Raw genomic sequence first — 9,088 nt, 5'->3', positions numbered from 1 at the left:
TCTGAAAACCTACTGATAAGAGCACCTACATTTTAATCCCAGTAATTTATATATATCTTAAGCAGTACTGAGGCACAGAAGGTGATGAGTGAAATCAGATAAGGGAGGGATGGTGGGCAGATGGGAACAGTGGGGGAAGGAGATTGAGGTTGTTGTGAGTGTGAGTGACAGGCAGATGGAACCAGAAGGGAAAGAAACTGGGTTGAGGGCCTGTCCCACTTTCACACACTAATTCACAACCTCTGCCGAGTTTGCCCTTGACATACTTGCAGCATGGTCGTCATGAGGTCGTACGAGATCGTAGGTAGGTCGTAGCAGGCTGTGATGCTAGTCGTAGGTACTCATAACATCAAGTAGGTCGGGGCGTTTTTTCTAGCCTGATGAAAAATGTCAGGGGGGGGGGGAGAAGGTGGTTTGTGAACGAACCTGAGTGATTCAGAAGAAGAGAGCAAGGAACGGAGGGGGTATGGGTTACCTGAATTTGGAGAATTTAATGTTCACGCTGTTGGTTTGTAGATGACCCAGTGCTGTCCCTCTAGATTACATAAGGTGCTGCCTCCCTTTGTGGCCTCCACCTATCTCCACCCAGCCGTTGTCTCTTTCTCGACCCTCCACTCTCACACCTGGCTCCCTCTGCCCATCAACATTTCCTCACTTGGAACCACCTATCACTTACCAGCTCATGGCTTATCCCGCCCCCTCACCTCATCATATTGATTATCGTCCTGTACACTCGCCCCCCTGGGTCTCGATCTAAAATTTTGGCTATCCATTTTCCTCCACAGATGCTGCCTCACTGAGTTCCTCCAGAAGCGTGTTTTTTGCTCCAAGATCGTTTGATTATCAAACTGACAATGAAACAATGAAATTCTTACTTGCAGCAGCTTAACAGGCCCATAAATGCCATATAAACGCATATATGGTTAAAAAAAAATCAATAAACGAATAACCATAATGCTGGTGCAAAAAAACAGTCCATAGCATATCTAACGACACAATCCACAATGATTCATAGTTGCAGAGGTTAGTATAGTACACAGATACCAAATACTGCACTTTCCTGTGTTTCCATATGCAAAATACATTTGTAGTGTATCAAAATACAAAGCCTGCTTCTTAATAAATCTTAAAAGATATTTACGAAAATGTTTGTGAAAAGTTCAATAATTTCCTTGTGTCCCCGAGAGCTGTAAAAGAGTATAATTTCCTTTATCATATGGAATTTTTACCATTGTTACCAGCTATTCTACTGGCTTTATCAATTTTTGAGTAAATTAGTTCACAATATTTAATTGAAATATCTGTAATGCATTTATCATTTGGAAAGTGATAACATTCCATCAAAATGAAAATCATCTGCCATTCAGCATATAAAATATTTTTTGTCGGTACTTTATATTAAGGGGACAACAGGTCTTCAATATCTGTAGGAAGGAACTGTAGATGCAGGTGTACACCAAAGGTAGACACAAAATGCTGGAGTAACTCAGCAAGTCAGACAACATCACTGGAGAAAAGGAACCTGTGACGTTTTGGGTTGAGACCCTTCGTCAGACCTGATCTGCAATATCCTTGGAAAAGTAACCTTTGGGCATTTTGATCATTGGACTCTGATGACTGCACTGAGATTATGATGTATGTTTAGGGAAAGGAGAAATAAAACAATTGTGGTCAATTCATTGTCATTTGAGCTGTCAGTATTTAAATGTAATTGTGTCAGCTATATATTATATTGAAAGAAACTGTTAATTTTTTGAATATTTTAAAATTATCTTTTGCTTGGACCTAAGATTCTCTGTATTGGTGCCTAAATTAGTTCAATTTCTTGTGGTGGAGACCTTCAAGTAATGGTGAAATTGGGAAAGCTTATATTCCTGCATTAAAGCAGGGCCTATTCAATTTCTGCCATATGTTTGTCTGATGAATCATGGAAAGCGAGTCAGCCTTAATGAAGCAGTCTCCATGGTATCCTTTTCTGCAGTTGCTTTGGATGCCATAGAAATGAAGGTGTTAAAAGGGAGATGGTGTTCCATGCCCTGAGGGATCCCCAGCCACTACCAGGCAGGCCTCATCACTCAGAGAGATCTCCGCATGTATAACTGCTGGGCATTGCAGCAATGGTTATGTTAAGTGATGTGTGAAGTATGCAGAACGTTGAAATCTCAGGCAGACAGATACAGACAGCAACATACCAATGTCCTAGTAGGGAACCTTTCATTCACATCTTGCCAACTTTCAAAAGTGTTTGCTCCTTGTTTTGCTCAGAGCTATAAACAAATAACATAAGTTGAAAGTTATTGCTCCATATTCCATTGGTAGAATTGAGCATTGCACAGGCTGATGATATTATGTGTATGAGTAATACCAGATAAATGTTGCTACTCTAAGATTAAGTTTGTCCAGAACTGTTCAGTCCAATTTTGTGTTGGGGTGGATTTCAATAGCAGATAGTCACAATTCCATTGGACACATGCTAAATGACTTCTGTGTGTGATGTTCATAAAAAGGGTGCAAATATGTCCAATTTGCAAATGTTGTATTTCCAAATTCAGCAATTTTAATTTATAATATCACAGTTTGAAACCTTTGAAATATCAGTTATTGCTGCCCAATTTTCTCCAGTACTTTTCCTTAAAGTGCTGAGTCTTTACTTTAGAAATACAGCATGGAAACATGCCTTCGACCCATGGAGACTGCGCAGACCAGCCATCACCCCGTGCGCTAGCACTATCCTGCACACTAGGGATAATATACAATTTTAACCGAAGCCTATAACACTTTACATCTTTGGACTGTGGGAGGAAACTGGAACACCCAGTGAAAGCCCATGCGGTCACAGGGAGAATGTACAAACTCTGTACCAACAGCACATGTAGTCAGGATCGAACCCAGGTCACTGGCGCTGTAAGGCAGAAACTCTGCCACTGTGCCACTGTGCCAACCGAGTCATATGATGTATACTCGAGCATAACCATAGCTTTCTTTAACTCAACCAGAGAGCAGTGCTGAACTACTATCTACCCTTTGATGACCTTCAGACTATCTGAAGAAGGGTCTCAACCCGAAACGTCACCTATTTCCTTCGCTCCATAGATCAGATTTGGCTGGCTTTACCTTGCACTAAACGTTATTCCCTTATCATGTATCAATACACTGTAAATGGCTTGATTGTAATCATGCATTATTTTTCCATTATCATTATCAGTCACTGGAGTTTAGAAGGATGAGGGAATATCTTATAGAAACATATAAAATTATAAAAGGACTAGACAAGCTAGATGCAGGAAAAATGCTCCCAATGTTGGGTGAGTCCAGAACCAGGGGCCACAGTCTTAGAATAAAGGGGAGGCCATTTAAGACTGAGGTGAGAAAAAACTTTTTCACCCAGAGAGTTGTGAATATATGGAATTCCCTGCCACAGAGGGCAGTGGAGGCCAAGTCACTGGATGGATTTAAGAGAGAGTTAGATAGAGCTCTAGGGGCTAGTGGAGTCAAGGGATATGGGGAGAGGCAGGCACGGATTATTGATAGGGGATGATCAGCCATGATCACCATGAATGGCGGTGCTGGCTCGAAGGGCCGAATGGCCTCCTCCTGCACCTATTTTCTATGTTTCCATGTTTCCGCTAACTGATTAGCTCGCAATAAAAGCTTTTCACTGTACCACGATACACGTTTCAATAAACTAAACTGACATAGTCACAAGGGCTGGAGGTGATAAATGGAGAAACAAAAGATTGTAGATGGTGGAATCTGGTAAGGAAAGAAGGTGAGGGCTAAAATGTAGAATGAGATGGATGGATAGACGTTAGATTGGAACAGGGTGGAGGAGAAAATAAAGGTCGTGGAGGAGTAGGAGTGGGTGATAAGCAGAAGGAGGGGATAGAAGAGAATGAAGAAGGGAGGAAACTGGTTGTGGGGACAGAGAAGTGGAAAGAAGGATGTGTGTGAGAGGACCTAAGTAGACATTCATGTGTTGTGAGATGCCCACGTAAAACTGGCAAATTGAATCTTCATGCGGTTGAGTTGGAGGTCTTTCAAATAATTAATATTTCTCCATCTGCCATGTTGTTGCCTATTCACTTACATTGCTTCCCTTGAAACCTCATCGTACTCATATCATTATTCACATTCCCACCAAGTTTCATTTCGTCAGAAATCTTGAAATATTACATTTTGTCCGCTTATCAATTTTGCTATAAATTGTGAATAGTTGAGGCCTAAACACCCATTCCTATGAGACCACTGGTCACTGCCTGCAAATCTAACAAATCCCCATTCATTGTTTGTTTGTTTCCTGTATGGTAACCAATCCACTTTCAATCCACCCTCAATCCCATATGTTCCACTCTTGTTTACCAACCTCCTATGGAGACTACATTGAAACCTTCAGAAAATACAGAAATAAACACACATCCACTGGTTTCCCTATCTTCACAAATCACAATATGAGTTCCCTTTCCTAAATCATACCATTAACCTTGGACTGTCCTGCTATTACATCATTTACTATAGATTACAGCCTTTTCCCTTCTGAAATAGCGGGGTCACATTTGCCACCCTCAAATCTGCAAGAGCCATTCCAGAACCATCAAAATGATCATTTTGGAAGATGACAATCAGAGCACCTGTTATTTCTGTTGCAAATTCTGTCAAAGCTTTGAGATATAGGTCATGTGGTCCATTGGTCCCTTCAATTTTTAGGCTCTTTTACCTTTCTGTAACAATATTTAAATATTTGATTTCATTTTAATTGTTTGCATGCTTTTGCTTCACAATCCAATCTGATCCAATCCCACTTATATTTTCTTCACAACTAACCTGACCCAACTCAATATAGTCAGATTTTATTTGATTGAAACAAACAGCATGGAAACAGGCCCTTTGGCCCACCGAGTCCATGCTGGTCATCGATCACTTGATCACACCAGTTCTATGTTATCCCACTTTCTCTCCTTATGCACGGGGGACAATTTACAGCAGCCCATTAACCTGTGGGAGGAAACTGGAGCACCTGGAGGAAACCCACAGTCACAGGGAGATCATGCAAACTCCTTACAGACAGCATCTGAGGTCAGGATTATCAAGTTATTTAAGTTATGATATCGGATGGAAGCTGCAAACCCAAATCTTGTTGCACTTATGTGCAATGACAATAACATGTATTATTATTATTATTATTATTAGGATCAACCTTTTTCCTATAGATTGGTGAGCCTCCTAGGAGCACTTTCATGATGTTAATATTTCCAAACCATGCTGCAATTTTAAGGTGGCGATAAAGTATTTTAGGACTATCAGATTTACTATTCTCAAAATGTATTGGTGGCTGTCCACTTCATACATTGTACAATTTATTTAATAAACTGCACTATATCCCCATCTAGCGAATATTTTGAAAAGTGCAGAGGAACTGTTTTATCCTGTTGGCTAACCCTCAATGAATTGTGTTCTAGGATATTGAAAATTGTTCGATTTTAGTAAAGAGCTAAATTAACACATGTTGTGCTTAGCCCCAATAAAATGTAGACTGAATGTCAGCAATACAATGATTTATCAACTTGTCACACGATAAAGGTTTAAATGATAAATCATTCAAGTTACAGCTTATTCGCTTGATGTTTGTCACATCAAATGTAACAACATCTTAGTTTAGATTGTTTATCCTATTAGAATTGTAAATCTGTTTTTCATTGAAATTCAGATTCTTCTGTATCCCGCATCCTATCTGCCATGTGTAGGAGAGTGGACCGATGCTGATAATGAAAAGAAATTAGATGATAGTTACTATTTATTCTTCTTTAACCTCTTTGACATGATTAGGGAAGGGATTCCACGCCAGTGGGCCACACGTGTGGCAAGGGTGGGGGAGAAATGTGTGAAACTTGGGTAATGTGTGTAAACAGTATTTAATGTCGGATGATTTTTTTGCACGGTTCCTGTATTGTGTATATTTATTACTTGAATAAAGTCTATTTTGAAATAAAAACATTTTTTTTTAAATGATTACACCTTTCCATAGATATAGTGCCCTTGCTGAATACATATTTCCATTGTAGTCAAACCATATTTTATTATACAGGCTCATCATAATTTCCTTGTTCTTGGACTATTATATCTGTATTTACAAAACCAAAGAACCCATTTGCCTTTTTTTTAAATCACATTTTCAATCTACACTGCCACATCAACAATATCTATATTACTAAACCTCTGATCTTGACCGCTTTTGGCCCCACTGTGCTGCGATTTCCAACAGAACGTCGCCACCTATGGCCGTCATTTTTGGCCACCTTGCCCAGAGCCCCCCTCCGCCTTATGGATGCGGAGGATTTTTCCCATCGATGACAAAACAGAGAGATATTAATGTTTTTTTCAAAAATCACCATTCTCTCTGCTGCCCCTGCTGGAGGGAGGGGGAGGGACTATAAAACCAGGAAGTGGTGTGCCTCACTCACTCACTGCAAGATGGATGAAGTCAAGGGTCAAGTCTCTCTGAACTCTGAATAACACTGAACAAATGTCTACACAACCCTTAATGTGGTTTGAAAATGAAAATATGGTTTGTTTGAAGTAAAAAGGCACTGCCTGCAAATGGTTGTTTGGATGCTTTAGCTTGAAGTTGAAAGGCACTACTTACTGCAAATGGCAGCAGGAAATTGAAAGGCACTACTTACTGCAAATGGTGCCTTGGGTGCTTTGGCTTGAAGTTGAAATGCACTATTTACAGCAAAAAGTGGCATGGGGGCTTTGGTTTAAAGTTCAAAATACACTACTTACTGCAAATGGTGCATTGGGAGCTTTGGCTTGAAGTTTACAAAAATCACCATTCTCTCTGCTGCACCTGCTCGAGGGAGGGGGAGGGACTATAAAGTCAGGTAGTGGTGTGCCTCACTCACTCTCTGCAAGATGGATGAAGCCAAGGGTCACGTCCCTCTGAGCTCTGAATAACACTGAACAAATGTCTACACAACTGTGAGTACCCTTAATGTGGTTTGAAAATGAAAATATGGTTTGTTTGAAGTAAAAAGGCACTGCCAGCAAATGGTTGTTTGGGTGCTTTGGTGAAGTTAAAAGCACTACTTACTGCAAATGGTGGCTTGGGTGCTTTGGCTTGAAGTTGAAAGGCACTACTTACTGCAAATGGTGGATTGGGTGCTTTGGCTTGAAGTTGAAAGGCACTACTTACTGCAAATGGTGGCATGAAATTGAAAGGCACTACTTACTGCAAATGGTGGCTTGGGAGCTTTGGTTTGGTTTAAAGTTGAAATGCACTACTTACTGCAAATGGTGGCTTGGGAGCTTTGGCTTGAAGTTTAAAGGCACTACTTACTGCAAATGGTGGCTTGGGAGTTTTGGCTTGGAGTTGAAAGGCACTACTTACTGCAAATGGTGGCTTGGGTGCTTTGGCTTGAAGTTGAAAGGCACTACTTACTGCAAATGGTGGCTTGTGTGCTTTGGCTTGAAGTTGAAAGGCATTACTTACTGCAAATGGTGGCTTGGGTGCTTTGCTTGAATTTGAAAGGCATTACTTACTGCAAATGGTGGCTTGGGTGATTTGCCTTGAAGTTGAAAGGCACTACTTACTGCAAATGGTGGCTTGGGTGCTTTGGCTTGAGGCTGAAAGGCACTACTTACTGAAAATGGTGGCATGAAGTTGAAAGGCACTACTTACTGCAAATGGTGGCTCGGGTGCTTTGGCTTGAAGTTGAAAGGCACTACCTACTGCAAATGGTGGCTTGGGTGCTTTGGCTTGAAGTTGAGCTTTGGCTTGAAGTTTAAAAAAATCACCATTCTCGCTGCTGGAGGGAGAGGGAGGGACTATAAAACCAGGAAGTGGTGTGCCTCACTCACTCTCTGCAAGATGGATGAAGCCAAAGGTCACGTCTCTCTGAGCTCTGAATGACACTGAACAAATGTCTCCACAACTGTGAGTACCCTTAATGTGGTTTGAAAATGAAAATATGTTTTTTTTTAAGTAAAAAGGCACTGCCTGCAAATGGTTGTTTTGGGTGCTTTGGCATGAAGTTGAAAGGCACTACTTACTGCAAATGGTGGCTTGGGAGCTTTGGTTTAAAGTTGAAAGGCACTACTTACTACAAAATGGTGGCTTGGGAGCTTTGGCTTGAAGTTGAAAGGCACCACTTACTGCAAATGGTGGCTTGGGTGTTTTGGCTTGAAGCTGAAAGGCACTACTTACTGTAAATGGTGGATTGGGAGCTTTGGCTTGAAGTTGAAAGGCACTACTTACTGCAAATGGTGGGCGGGTGATTTGTCTTGAAGTTGAAAGGCACCTTACTGCAAATGGTGGCTTGGGTGCTTTGGCGAGGTTGAAAGGCACTACTTACTGAAAATAGTGGCATGAAGTTGAAATGCACTTCTTGCTGCAAATGGTGGCTTGGGTGCTTTGGCTTGAAGTTGAAATGCACTATTTACTGCAAATGGTGGCTTGGGAGCTTTGGTTTAAAGTTCAAAATGCACTACTTACTGCAAATGGTGGCTTGGGAGCTTTGGCTTGAAGTTTTAAAACATCACCATTCTCTCTGCTGCACCTACTGGAGGGGGGGGGGGACTATAGAACCAGGAAGTGGTGTGCCTCACTCACTCTCTGCAAGATGGATGAAGCCAAGCGTTACGTCTCTCTGAGCTCTGAATGACACTGAACAAATGTCTACACAACTGTGAGTACCCTTAATGTGGTTTGAAAATGAAAATATGTTTTTTTTTAAGTAAAAAGGCACTGCCTGCAAATGGTTGTTTTGGGTGCTTTGGCAAGAAGTTGAAATGCACTACTTACTGCAAATGGTGGCTTGGGAGCTTTGGTTTAAAGTTGAAAGGCACTACTTACTGCAAATGGTGGCTTGGGTGCTTTGGCTTGAAGTTGAAAGGCACTACTTGCTGCAAATGGTGGCTTGGGTGCTTTGGCTTGAAGTTGAAAGGCAGTACTTACTGCAAATGGTGGCTTGGGTGCTTTGGCTTGAAGTTGAAAGGCACTACTTACTGCAAATTGTGGCTTGGGTGCTTTGGCTTGAGGTTGAAAAGCACTACTTACTGCAAATGGTTGCATGAAGTTGAAAGGCACTACTTA

Source organism: Leucoraja erinacea, chromosome 2, assembly GCF_028641065.1.
Source record: "Leucoraja erinacea ecotype New England chromosome 2, Leri_hhj_1, whole genome shotgun sequence".
In the NCBI taxonomy this organism is placed as follows: Eukaryota; Metazoa; Chordata; class Chondrichthyes; order Rajiformes; family Rajidae; genus Leucoraja; species Leucoraja erinaceus.
Note: the sequence above shows the minus strand (reverse complement) of the source record.